The sequence below is a fragment of the Sorex fumeus genome, unplaced genomic scaffold, assembly GCF_029834395.1.
Source record: "Sorex fumeus unplaced genomic scaffold, SorFum_2.1 ptg000109l, whole genome shotgun sequence".
Lineage (NCBI taxonomy): Eukaryota > Metazoa > Chordata > Mammalia > Eulipotyphla > Soricidae > Sorex > Sorex fumeus.
In genome coordinates this window covers 2,610,228-2,624,419 of record NW_026606166.1, presented here as the reverse complement: position 1 = coordinate 2,624,419, position 14,192 = coordinate 2,610,228, and positions in this window count along the sequence as shown.

Sequence of the window (14,192 nt, the reverse complement as noted above, 5' to 3'; positions counted from 1 at the left end):
AAAGTTCTCTTTATGACTTTTGGATGTGGATTACCTTCATTTAACATGAATCTTGCCATCATAAATTGCTCCTTATATTTCATTTTAAAGAAGCTATTTTCAAGGGCATAACATTCTAAGAATATTAGACCTTAGGAAAGTAATTTTGTGGAGCTAAGAAAAATGTAATCAACATAGAACATTTGGGTAAAATTATTAAAATCCACAAGTGTGAAAAATGAAGAGTATCCTAATTAAAGAAGGATAGATGTTGATTTATATGAAAATAAAAATGCAAAATAAGAAACATCTAGTAATTATACTCCTAACAGCTCAACTTCTAACAGCTCAAGGACCCACAGGAAAAGAACACTGAATCTTTGAATTTCAGTTCTGGTATTTTGATATCTTAAAATATTTCCAGTATGTCAGGTGACAATTTCTATTTTGTAGATTTGCTTCTTTGATTATCCTCCAAATATCTTTTATTTAGGCTCAGTATTTTCATATAATTCTGGAATTTATTAAGTGATTTTATTAATAGTTTTATATGTTTTAACTAGAAAATAGAGAGTAATAATAAAATTATTAATTTCTGTTCTTTAAAAATGGCTGTGTTTCGACTATACCTTTTTGCCTCTCTGGGATATATTCCCAGGAGTGCTATAGCTGGGTCAAATGGGAGATCGAATTCTAATTTTTTGAGAATCGTCCATACTGTTTTCCAAAAGGGTTGGACCAGCCTGCATTCCCACCAGCAGTGAAGGAGGGTCCCTTTCTCGCCACATCCGCGCCAGCACCTGTTGCTTTTGTTTTTGTGGATGTGGGACATGTGCAATTGTTTGTTCATTGCAGCACTCTTTACAATAGCCAGAATCTGGAAAAAATCTGAGTGCCCGAGAACAGATGACTGGTTAAAGAAACTTTGGTACATTTACACAATGGAGTACTATGTAGCTGTTAGAAAAGATGAAGTTATGAAATTTACATACAAGTGGTACTACATGGAAAGTATCATGTTAAGCGAAATGAGTCAGAAAGAGCGGGATAGACACAGAAAGATTGCATTCATCTGGGGAACATAAAGCAACAAAACGGGAGACTAACACCTAGGAAGGGCTCAGATTAGTACCAGGAATTTTGCTCCATGACTTGAAGGCCAGCCACATGTGCTAGGTGAGAAGGAAGCTCAGATAGAGAAGACAGCACCAAATAAAGGGTGTTGTGAAGACCCTCCCAGGGTGGGAGAGACATGCTAAAAGTAGTCTATAGACCAAACATGATTGCCACTCAATGCCTCTCTGGCAAAACACAGTACCCAAAAGAAGAGAGAGAGAACAGGGGGGAATGCCCTGCCACAGAGGCAGGGTGGGACGGGGGGGGGGGTTGGGGGGGGAGGGATGCTAGGACCCGTGGTGGGGGAGGATGGGCACTGGTGGAGGGATGGGTACTTGATCATTGTATAACTGAAACCCAAGCACAAAAATTTATAAGTCTATAAGTGTACTTCATGGTGTTTCACTAATAAAAAAAAATGGCTGTGTTTTCATAAAGAATATATATATTCTCAGTGTATAGATCAAATTCTGTATTGTATATATATTTTCATTAAATTTCTTATTGTGTGTTCCTCAGATCACCTAACTATATGGTGAGTCTTAGACAACATTTAGAACTTGGAAAGAAATGCATCAAACAGTCTCCTATGTTTATTGCATTGTCCCATTTATGTAAAGCTGTGTCACCAAACCAGCCCACAGAGAAAGTTCTTCTCAAAGCATGTGATGTTTAATAAATGTTTTTATAAAAGATTTGCTTTTAAAAAATAAGGAGGACTTTGGTATAAAATGAAGAAGGGTATGTCTGGCAAAGAGAACATCATGCATAAAAACTATGATAGTATAGTAGAGATTTGGAATTGTTTAATGAAAGAAACTGTGAGAACATTCTAGGATGTGAGAGAGAGTGGCAATCTTACCTTTGGCAATTAATTACTGGAAAGTCCCATATAGAGTGTAAATTGAAAAGGACCATGCAAATACATTCAACTATGTTGAAAAGAAGATAAGGAACCACAGAGGCATTTGTGTTTGTATTGGGTGAAATAGATTGATGGAATGAAAATTGGGAGCACACACATTAGTGGTGAATCAATAAGGATTCTTCGTGTGTAACAATTATCAGAAAAAGTGACTCAGTAGGTTAAAGTGAAATATTCATTAGTGGAAATAAAATGAATAATGGTAGTTAGATCAGGGAATAAGCTTTAACATTCAGGCTATATTTATTTTCTGCTATGTTAGTAAAGGTATCAACTTTTAATGCATAGTAAACTTAAATGTAGAAGCAAGAAGAATTAACATATAGCTCATGATTTCATAGGTCAGTAATTTGGCCTCACTGAGAAGTTATCTCAGCTGACCTTACCTTTTCATCACAGTTCTTATGTTTTATCTTTTGAAGATTTGGTACCTTGGAGATGACTCTCAACTCTACCTACAGGAATTGCTAGTCCACATGTCTGTAACACAGCAAGCTAAATCGGGACTTGATGACATGATTCTAGAGACTTCCAGTGTTAAGATAAAAATTGCTGGGCTTATTGGGACTATGATTAGGCTAGTAATAGGTCCATTGATGATTATTCCACATTCCAGTTTTCAGAGAGTCACAAATCTAGCCTGACTTGCATGTACCTGAGAAATGGCTTTTTACTGATAAGAACTATTAAGTCACATGAAAATAAACTACTAGGATAAGTTTCTTCATTTCTAAGTGGTAGTGCTGACAATTTCCATGACTTCCTTGATAAAAGTAAATGCATGTTAGAAGTCTTTGCTGTAATTCTTATTTCAAAAAAGTGTTGTTTTGTTTTAGTAAATGTCTTTGGACTGCCATACCAAATAGAATATGTTGTAGCTTAAATAGGACCATATAGTTCTGGAATTTGGAAAGTTTGAGATTACAACACCAGCAGGATCAAGTTCTGGTGAGGTCCATCCTGATTTACGGATGACTGGCGTGTTGTGTCCTCAGGTTAAAATGGGGGAAGAGGGGCTGGAGCAATAGCACAGCTAGTAGGGCATTTGCCTTGCATGAGGCCAACCCAGGTTCGAATCCCAGTATCCCATAGGGTCCCCTGAGCACTGCCAGGAGTAATTCCTGAGTGCATGAGCCAGGAGTAACCCCTGTGTATCGCTGGGTGTGACCCAAAAAGAAAAATAAATAAAGATAAAAAAATTAAAAAATAAAATGGGTGAAGATTGCTATTTCGGAGACACACTCAGCAGTTCTCAGGGGTACTCATGACTCATTACCGGGAGCTGGTTTCCTGGTGAAATTCAGGACTCACCAGGTACTGAGGATTGAATCCAGGCCTTCTGCATGTAAAATATGCACTGTAACAATAACACAATGAATTACTTCTCAAAGGTCCATGATCTGTCTCTCTGTCCATCTATCTCTATGTGTGTATGTGTGTGTGTGTGTGTGTCTGTGTCAGCGTCTGTGTGTACACACGTGTGTTTGGGGCCACATTTGACTCTGCTCAAGACTTATTCTGGCTCTGTGTTCATATCTGGTATTCAAATTCTTTAGGAGCTCCTATGTGATGTGGATTGATTATAGATTAACTGTATGTAAAGCAAGCACCCTGCCTGATAAACTATCATCCTGGTCTACTCTTAGATGATTTTACAGGTTCAATAATTTTATTCATGATATATAAATTACTTTTAGTAATTTACTTCAAAAATCCATTTTGCAAACTCTGTGACATAGGGGATTATGGTTTAAACCTATAGATTTGGGTATTATATATATATGTATATATATATATATATATATGTAGTTCACAACATTGCATGCTAGCTAGCTTGGTAAATAGATTGATCTGAGTCACATTTTTATTCAAGTTCAGGTCATTCAACATCTTAATTTGAGTGAGATAGTGTAAGTAGAAATAGAGATAGTGTCTCATATTCCATACACTGAGAGTTGGTAGGCTATTTAGTAGATTGATAAATAGATAATAAGATGTTGATTTGGCTGATGTCATTCATGTATTTGCCTTTAACGGGAGATCCCATTCACGTGTCCAGCAATGGACTGACATTAGCCAGGCAATAGGGCAACTAGACCAGGATTCTAATCATTCAGTAAACTAGTCCAGAGTCCTGCACACAACAGTGTTTGCAGTTTCCAATGAGCATTAAGAGCAATCAGGATAACATGGGACAGGAAGATTGCTCCATACTGGAAGCCTGCATCATGAGCAAATGGGAAAAGTCAGCTGGAGTAGAGAAGGGATCACTAAGAAAATGATGGCTGGAGGAACATGTCGAAATAGAAGATGCATGCTGAAAGTAGATAATGGACCAAACATGATGACCTCTAAGTATCTGCATTGCAAACCATAATGCCCAAAAGTAGAGAGTATGAGGAATATTGTCTGCCATGGAGGCAGGGGAAGGGTGGGAAAGGAGAGAGGTGTTCTGGGGATATTGGTGGTGGGGAATGTGCACTGGTGGAGGGATGGGTGTTTGATCATTGTATGGTTGTAACCCAAACATGAAAGCTTGTAACTATCTCACGGTGATTCAATAAAACAAACAAACAAACAAACAAACAAAAAGGAATCAGGATATTAAAAGGTCTTTTGAGACCTAGGATTGTGTAATAATCATTCGACTAGGAAATCCCTTGACTCTCTCTCGCTGCCTGTGTTCGGTGGTCTCATGATACTACCCCACAGTGGACAGCCAATTCCATGGGCAGAAAGGAGGACCAGGCTGAATGGTGATCAGTTATCATTTATTCCAATCTCCCTACTCGCCTGTTCCAATCTCGCAAAGCCCCTCATTCCAGTCTCACACTGCCTCTACTGCCCCTATTTCTATCTCCTCTGCGCTCGGACTCACCACCTCCGTCTCTCTCTAGTCTCTCCCCAACACCAAGCATTGGGAGTAGCAACGACACCCAGTGGGTAGCACAATCAAAATATGAAAGCCCTTCCTGACTGCCTGGAGCCAGGGGATCAGCTCAAAGGCAAAATGCCACTTAGGGGTTTTTTCCTTTCCTTAGTCCAATAACTTAATTAACATCTTAGTCCATCCTTACTCCAATAACTTAATTAACATCTTAATTCTTCTTCTTAGTATTAGTTATTTTGTATGGACACAGAAAGAGATACATTAAGCTTGTAGGGTGGCTCTCCTGGGGACATTGTGCTTAGATCCCAGACTACAGTGCTCAGTTCAGATTAGGCTTTCCTAAACCTTGCAGGGTCCTAATCTAGTTGTTTCTTTTTGGACCATGACAGAATTTGTCCATGACCATGCTGTTAACTTATACTTAAGTATTATGGTGCTTTGGCTGGCCCATTTTGATGCCAGGGTAGCTCACAGCTTGCCCTGGGTCCATCCAGTCCCTCGTCGGGACCCTGCTTTTGTGGTGCTAGGAAATAAGAGCAACTGAGACTTAAGAAAAGAGAACAGATACCCAAGAGTGAGTATTATTTGGAGTCAATCAACTCCCAAGTTACAAAACCATAGCATTAACTATTTTCCTATGTCTATACAAAAAGGACATAGCTTTGAATTAACTATGCAAAGGACATAAGGAGAAGAGAAAAGCAGTGTTTCAAGTTAACAGAGTCTGCTTAGGAGATAAAGGTGATTGACTGGTTGGGAAAGCAGAGTACAAAGAAAGAGATTACAAATAAACACAGAGGAATGGGAGCACTGTGATGGGAGTTACCAAATAAACCTCTGTGGCAAGCAGAAAGAACAAACCAATGTTATCTACATAGGACCATCATTTTGTCTTTATTGGTGAAAGCAAATAGCAAGGACAGCCCAGATTAAAATTAATTAAAGAAAATCAGAATCCACTTCTGTATTTTGGGTCACACCTGGCAATGCTCAGGGGTTACTCCTGGATTTAGATTCAGGAATTGCTCCTAGTCATGCTCAGGGGACCATAAAGTGCTACTGTGGATTGAACCTGGATCAGGCACATGCAAAGCAAGTGCCCTACCAGCTGACTAACTCTCCAGCCCCCAGAATCCACCTTTTAATGAAAAAATACTAGGAAGTAGTATGGTCTTACTTTTTTTTTATTATACTTTAATAATTTTATTATTCTTTGATAACAAAATCTATGCTCCTTTTTTAGCCAAAATATTCCTAGAGTTAAAACTTCAACCAAAGTGTTGAATATTAACTAAGGTATAATACATATTGTAAATATATTTTTTATAAAGAGGGGAGAAACATAGAAACTAACCTAAATCACTCTGAAAATGTGTTTTCTCAAAATGTGAGCTTAGAAATAATATATAGATTTAGATGGCAAGAGAAAACTTTACATGGAGAGAAAAATATATTTATTACTTATGAGAAAGATATATATTATAAAATGGAACATATTTTTGTATACATATGCATTTATCATGGCAGTCACTGTCACTGTCCTCCCGTTGTTCATCGATTTACTTGAGCGGGCCCAGTAACGTCTCCATTGGAGACTTTGTTTTTACTGTGTTGGGCATAACAAATACATCACGGGTAGCTTGCCAGGCTTTGCTGTGCAGGCGAGATACTCTCAGTAGCTTGCCAGGCTCTCTGAGAGGGGTGGAGGAATCGATCTCGGGGTCGGCCATGTTGGCTGCATGCAAGGCAAACGCCCTACCACTGTGCTATCGCTCTAGCCCTATCATGGCAGTACTGTTTAGTAATTGTGAATGACTATCCTGGTGCCAAGGGAATTATTTCCTTATCTTTTTTAGAGGGGACAGAACAAATTAGGGAATGAATGAATGAATGAATGAATGAACAAATCCCATGTGAATTGAATTATATATACACAAATATGCAAATATGTGTGTATCATTTTAACTGATATATGCATGCACAGATAAAAGCACTTTCTAATATTTTTATTTATGGATGCATGAGTATACATACTACTTTTTTGGTGAGGGAGGGTTTCCGGGACATACCTGGCTGTTCCTGAGGCTTATTCTTTACTTTGTGCACAGAGATAACTCTGGAAACCATATACAGTGGTACAGAACAGACATGGCTTGGCCACATGTTAAGGCAAGCAACTTACCCCTTGTGCTATCTCTCTGATCTCAAAAGCATCTAGTTTTTTGTAGCTTTTTTCTCTTGCAGAACAGAAATGATGGCACCTCAAAAACAGTGAACATACACTGTGACTAAGTCATGGCATTCTTTAATAAAGTAAGACTTCCTTTAAGAGAATATTGATTATAGTTTCTGTGAGGAAAATTCAGGTTTAACTTGTCTCTATCTTCTTTCACTGATAGAAAATAATTTTTTTTAAATGATGTGTATAGATACGACACAGAAATCAGCAACAAAGAAATCCAAATAAGATGGTTTGGAGGAGAAAACTGTTTGATAGATTGATTCTATTGGACTGTGAACAGAAAATAATGACCTAAATATCAATAGTGATATAAATAAATGATTTAATACATATTTGATTAAATAAATCAATGGCTTGAGAAGTAGTAGAAAAAACTACAACAAAAATAAAGCAAGATAAAGTAATCTGTAATTTTAAGTATGTCTGCACCTTCCCTGTCATCTGTGAAAATAGACTTGGGAAAGAAGAGCATGATAAAAGTAATTATCCTTTTTTCTCATGTCTGAATTGTGGTGTGTAAAATTTCACTATACAACCTTGGAGTGACTGGGGTTTAAACAGGCACTGTCATAGTTCAAAAACAAAAGATATTCCAGTGATATTTGACACTAAGCTTGCCTTTGACAGAGCTAGAGTTTCCTTGATGTCTTTTTCTTTTCCTTCTCTTTTCTGCACAATTTTATTGATAACACTTAAACTCAGCAAGATAATGAATTCTTCTATCTTTCAGAAAATATACCAGTTCTCAAGACCATTGTCAGAGGATTTCTTGATTGAAAATAAAATAATTTAAACATTTTTTCTTGTATATATTCTCCTTTTCTTTGGGATGAATTAACAAACCCAAACCATGCCCAGTGCTCAGGGTCTGTTCGTGGCTCTGTGCTGTACCTTGGGGCTGGGCAGTGCCGTGGATCCAACTCAAGTCGGCCACATGCAAGGCAATGACTTGACCTCCGTAATGTCTTTCATGCCCTATATATTCTGTTTGATTTTAGAAAATTCTAGGGGAAAAAAGAACTTTAAATAGCTCAGTGTGTGGTTTTCATTTCTGCAAATGTTCAACTTTATATATAAGTTGATTTTAAATGGGTTACATGATCTGTATCAGTATGGTTCTTGCAATATCTTAAAGAGGGCTGACACATTTTTATTGTAACATTTTGAAACTCTGTGTTCCTGCCTTTGAGGATATGGCATTTGAATGACATTGTAGCACTGTCCTCCCATTGTTTATGGATTAGCTCCAGTGGGCACCAGAAACGTGTCACAACAAATTGTGAGACTTGTTACTGGTTTTGGCATATTGAATATGTCACAGGTAGCTTGCCAGACTTTGCCACCTGGGTGAGATAATTTCAGTAACTTGCTGGGATCTCCAAGAAGGGTGGAGGCATCAAACCCGGGTTGGCCATGTTGGCCGTGTGCGAGGCAAACACCTTATCTGTATGCTGTCATTCCAGTCCATACACACACACACACATATATATATATACACACATAATATATTTATATATATGTATATATATAATGTATCCTTAATTATTGTTTGCACTGGAGTGATAGCACAGCGGGTAGGTCATTTGTCTTGCACAAGGCAATTACTCTGTCCCTCTCGGTGATCCCCGCAAGCTCCCGAGAGTATCCCGCCCACACAGCAGAGCCTGGCAAGCTCCCAGTGGCATTTTCATTATGCCAAAAACAGTAGCAACAAGTCTCACAATGGAGACATTACTGGTGCTCGCTCGAGCAAATCAATGAACAATGGGAGGACAGTGGACAGTGCTATGGGATTTTGAAAATGAAGTTTTCCTAATTTTTTCAAGAAAGCTTGATAATAACTATTCGTATAATTTCATTATTATCATTTTCTCTGCCTTAAAGAATCATAAGAAAACCATATGTTTTTAATGTTATTTCTTTTTATTTGGTCTAATTATCATTAGAGTGCTGAATACTGCAGAGAGTCTGTAAAAATGGCATGTACAGTAGACAGTTGTTGCTTGAAAATCACTCATCTATGCAAAATAGAAAGTACGATATAAAGTATTTTAGAGATCAGTTAAAGGGGAAGGTTGTTTTCTCATGACGCTTTTGATGTAGGCCCAAACTGAGGTTGTATATTAGATTGACAATTGGAAATATGAATAATTTGTTTCTGTAGATATTCGCCGTTGTTACCAAAGTAATATCTTCAACTTTAGTTGGGCTCTACCATTACTCAGCTCCAAAGACTTGACAGTCAAGTCCAAAGAAAACCTAATTATGATGCAGTATAGCTGATAACGACTACTTGAGTCTGCTCAAAAGCTCATGCTGTATCCTAATCCTGTGTGTGTGTTGGTATTTGAAAGTGAGTACTTCAGTGGAGATAAGGGAGTGATTGGTTTCTTAGAGTAAGCCCTACATGAATGGGATTAATTTCCTCATAAAATAGATTCAAGACAGTGTTGCCCAATTGGAAATATTACCCATTGATGTGCCAGAACAGTTCAAGGGTCAATAGAGGCTCTGGGTGCTATTGGGGTATGCTTTCTTTTTGATCCCTTGGTAGAGAGAGATTTCCAGGAAGGAAGTCAATTTTTTTCCCTCAGAAGAGGATGATAGGCTAAATATGTTAGGCAACCTCTCTTCTAGAGAGCCCCTTGATTTCTTCCACCATTTAAGGACAGAGGGGAAACAGAGAAGCTGTCTTTGAACCAAGAAAGTTAGCCCTCACCAGACACTGCTCTTGGGCTTCCTAGCTTCAGAGCTGTAAGAAAGATATTTCTGTTCTTTAATAAAGCTATCCGGTTTATGGTGTCCTATTAAAGCAAACCAATCAGGCAAAGACATGAGCTATTTGGACTTTCTTTTAAGCTACATATTTCTTATCTGTAAAATGGAGAGTAGTGAAACAATGTCATAATACAATACTATAATAATTAGAGGAAATGTATGATGAGAAGGCACTTAATAAAACATACACTATTATTTCATCATAAAGGATAATGCCTTAGTTTTAACCAAAGCTTAAAAAAGGATAAAAAAGAAGCATAAATCCTAAATCATTGGTGAATGCATTAGCTCCCAAAATATAGTAACAAGGTTAGTTACTCATAACTGTTGAACTAAAATACACTTTAAAATATTTAATAATTTATTATTTTAACTGTTTAATTCAATATTTATTCACAAAACTGTTCTCTAGATATTGCACTAATTTCTCAGAACTTGAGCATAAATATAGTGATTGGTCTTCAAAAGCAAAAATTTTATAGATGGACATTTATGAACACATTTTTGTATGTTTACTGATCTTATTAGATGCAGATATATAAGACAAACTTGTATTTTTATGGATGACCATGCTGGAAATTTATGAAAATATTTATTTCCAAGGGTATTCATTTTTTGAAATATATTTTAATAATAAAAAATAATAATTATATCTAGCTTATACTTCCTCACATTTAAATTTCTTAAGAGTATTAGTGTTTTTTTGTGTTGGTGTAAGTGGAGGTAGCAATAGGGGTAACTAAAATTAAATTTAGTATGAAAAGCAGAAACTGAAGAAAAATGGAAATGAAAGAAGGAAGAAAAGTTGAAATAAGGAAGTAAATATTGTTGTGCAGAATGAACATTTATTTTTAACATTGTACAACAGGCTGCCTTTATTGCTGTCATATTAGAATTTAAGGACCTTATGGGTTCTGTGCCCGCAACAGGTATCAAGGTCAAATATATGATTTTATTTTTATCATGAAGTACAGTATTCTAGTCTTGCAGGCTGCCTCAGTCAGAAGCCTAAAGAGACATATCTTCAGACAGAAATAGTCTTCAAAATATCCTTCCAAAATGAGTCTTTTTAAAAAGAGACAGAAAGGGAGAAAAGAAGTAACAGCAACAAAAATGGATGGAGAAAGGGCGGAAAAAAATTTAAATAAAAATATAAAAGTTACCCAAGGAAGAGGCAAAAGGAGTTGGTCTAAGTATAATAAATAAGTACGTATTTCAACTTTGAACAGGAAAGAACTTAATTTTCCATAAACTCTAGCTATGAGAAGAAAGGTATGCAATTGAACTTGCAAAAAGACTTTTTGAAAATGTACATATGTGCGAGCAGTTAGTCACATTTAGCACAATAATAATGTGCTGTCACTGTCACTGTCCTCCCGTTGTTCATCAATTTGCTCGAGCGGGCCCAGTAACGGCTCCATTGGAGACTTTGTTGTTACTGTGTTTGGCATATCGAATACGTCACGGGGAGCTTGCCAGGTTCTGCCGTGCGGGCGAGATACTCTCGGTAGCTTGCCGGCTCTCCGAGAGGGGCGGAGGAATCGAACTCGGGTTGGCCATGTTGGCTCTGTGCAAGGCAAACGCCGTACCGCTGTGCTATGAGTACATCATGACATTTACTTCTAGGGAGAAATGTCTGTACTGGACGGGTTTAAATGTCTTTATTGTGTTATTAAATGGACAAGTTTTCATTGTAGTTTAGTTATTAACCCCTTCTTGATAGCTCTGTAGCACACTAGTATCTTCTCCCAGTCAGCAAATCACCTTTTTATTTTTCAAATTTCTTTCGGGGTGGGGAGGGAAACTCAAACCCCCCTCCTCTAAGGGGCCCCAATGAGGACAGCCAGGTACAGAGGCAGGAGACTCTGCGCTGCTCTCTTCCAGGATCTGGATTTTATAGTCTCTGCATCTTGGCCATTGATGGGATTACATGGCGCCAGGGGCAGTTGGTGGGTATAATACTTACATACTGGAAGATGGGGGATCTGAGGGGAGGAGGCCTAGTCCCAATCTGAGCAGGCTTGGAGATCTAAGCCCCGGGTCCCACACACCTGGGTTTCTCTGCAGAGCCCCAGCAGCCGAAGACCTCCGGTTCCAGCCACAGCCATGCTTAAGACCACCCTCCACACATTCAGACGATCCTCACTCATGAAGTAACTGGCAGAGGAACCCAGGTGTGCGGGACCCGGGACTTAGATCTCCAAGCCTGCTCAGATCAGGACTGGGTCTCCTCGGCCCAGATCCCCCATCTTCCAGTATGTAGGTGTTACATCCACCAACTACCCCTGGTGCCTTGTAATCCCATCAATGGCCAAGACCCAGAGACTATAAAACCCAGCTCCCCGAAGTGCATGGCCGTATTTGCGGCTACACGACATATTATTATCTAGTTCTTACTCTGGAGAACCTGGAAGGCTACCAAAAGTATCCTGCCCTCACGGCAGAGTCTTGCAAACTCCCAATGGCGTATTCAATATGTCAAAAACCAGTAACAATGATGGGTCTCATTCTCCTGACCCTCAAAGAACCTCAAATGTGACACTTTTTAAAATCTTAGGGCTAGGACAAAGAGACCTTTACTAGTGCCTGCTTGAGGAAATTGATGAACACGATGACAGTGATACAGTGATACAGTGTGAAATTTCCTTCACTACGCAGAAGCCTTTTAGCTTGATGTAGTCCCATTTATTTTTGTGTTAGCTTTTGTTGTGAATGGGGAATGGAATAAAAGTCATGAAAAATGACTCATGGTGGCTGAAGATGTAGCTTCCTGGTCTTGAATGCATGCTTTATGTGCAGATTTAGTTTCAAGCACCACAAAGTCCCTCAAGCACAGCCAGGAGTGACTTTCAAGCACCAAGTCAAGAGTAGACTCTGAACACCACCGTTGTGGCCCCCAAACAAAATAAAAACAAAACAAAGCAAGATATGTCTGCTTTGTGGGGAGGATATCGGGTTACACCCATCTCCTCCCCAATTTTTTAAGACAATGCAATGCATATAATTTGCAATTATGCTAAGTGAAGTAACTCATAGGAGAATGGATAGTTTTACACAGTAAAGGGATAAAAAAAATGAATGACAAAGAAGAGTTACAACAGAAACAGTACTTAGACTTTGCCAAAAATAGTGATTATCAGAGGGAGGCACTAGTAGTCTTAATTTGATAGTTCCGAGAGAACTAAAACTTTGGTGTAGGTGTGAAGTGGTCTATATATTTATCAAAATACTAAAGCAATGGCACTACTGAAACATGTAATTCACTGAATAAATAGAAACAAAAACAAATATCAACAAAAATTATACGGAGCCAGCCGGAGATATGGCTTAGTGGGTTGGAGCAGAGGCCTCGCATGATTTGATCTTTATCCACAAGATCAGATGGACCAACCTGAGAATCTTGAAGAAATGCTTTGATACATCATTTTATAGGAATAGGATAGCCTTTATACACTGTATGCATAGCAGAGAAGATCAATTTGGCCAGTAGAATCAACTAACAGTTGCTCTTCCCTCTTTCGGTCTTGAAGAACCATTATTGCACATCGCTGATAGAGAGTTTGTACTGAAGGCACATTTAGCATGGCTTATATTTTTATGTCCTTTCTTGTAACTAAGAAGATGGTATAGTCAAGTATCACTGTGAAGTTCTTAGGGAATAACTGTTAGACTCTTGTTTCATGTGACTTTTTAGCCTTTTCCCTCTGTCCTTTGGGTATTGTGGTATTTGGGGCCTGTACATAGTTGGTTGTAGGATAACATTGCCACAGAAAGCCTACGTTTATCGGGTTACACCCTTACAGTGCTTCCAGTCACTCCCATTCCTCTGTATTTATCTGTAAACTCTTCTCTGTGCTCTCCTCCCCAATCAGCTAATCATATTTTCTCCCTAATCAGATCCTGTTGGCATGTAGGATCAGATCCTTCTAAGGACACTGAACTTGTATTGTAAGTTAAGTCTTTTGCTTAGTTTACCTTAAAGCAATGTCCTTTCTGTATTGACACAGGAAGGCAGTTAATATTATGCCTTGTAGCTTGGGAGTTGATTAACTCCGAATAATATTTACTCCTGAGCATCTGCTTTCTTGACTCAGTTGCCCTTAGTTCCTAGCACCCCAAAAGCAGGGTCCCAGTGAGGGACTGAATTGACCCAGGACAAGCTGTGAGCTACCCTGGCATCGAAATGGGCCAGGTCAAAGCACCACGATACTCAACTATAAGTTGAGGGCATGATCATGGACAAATGCTGTCATGGTCCAAAG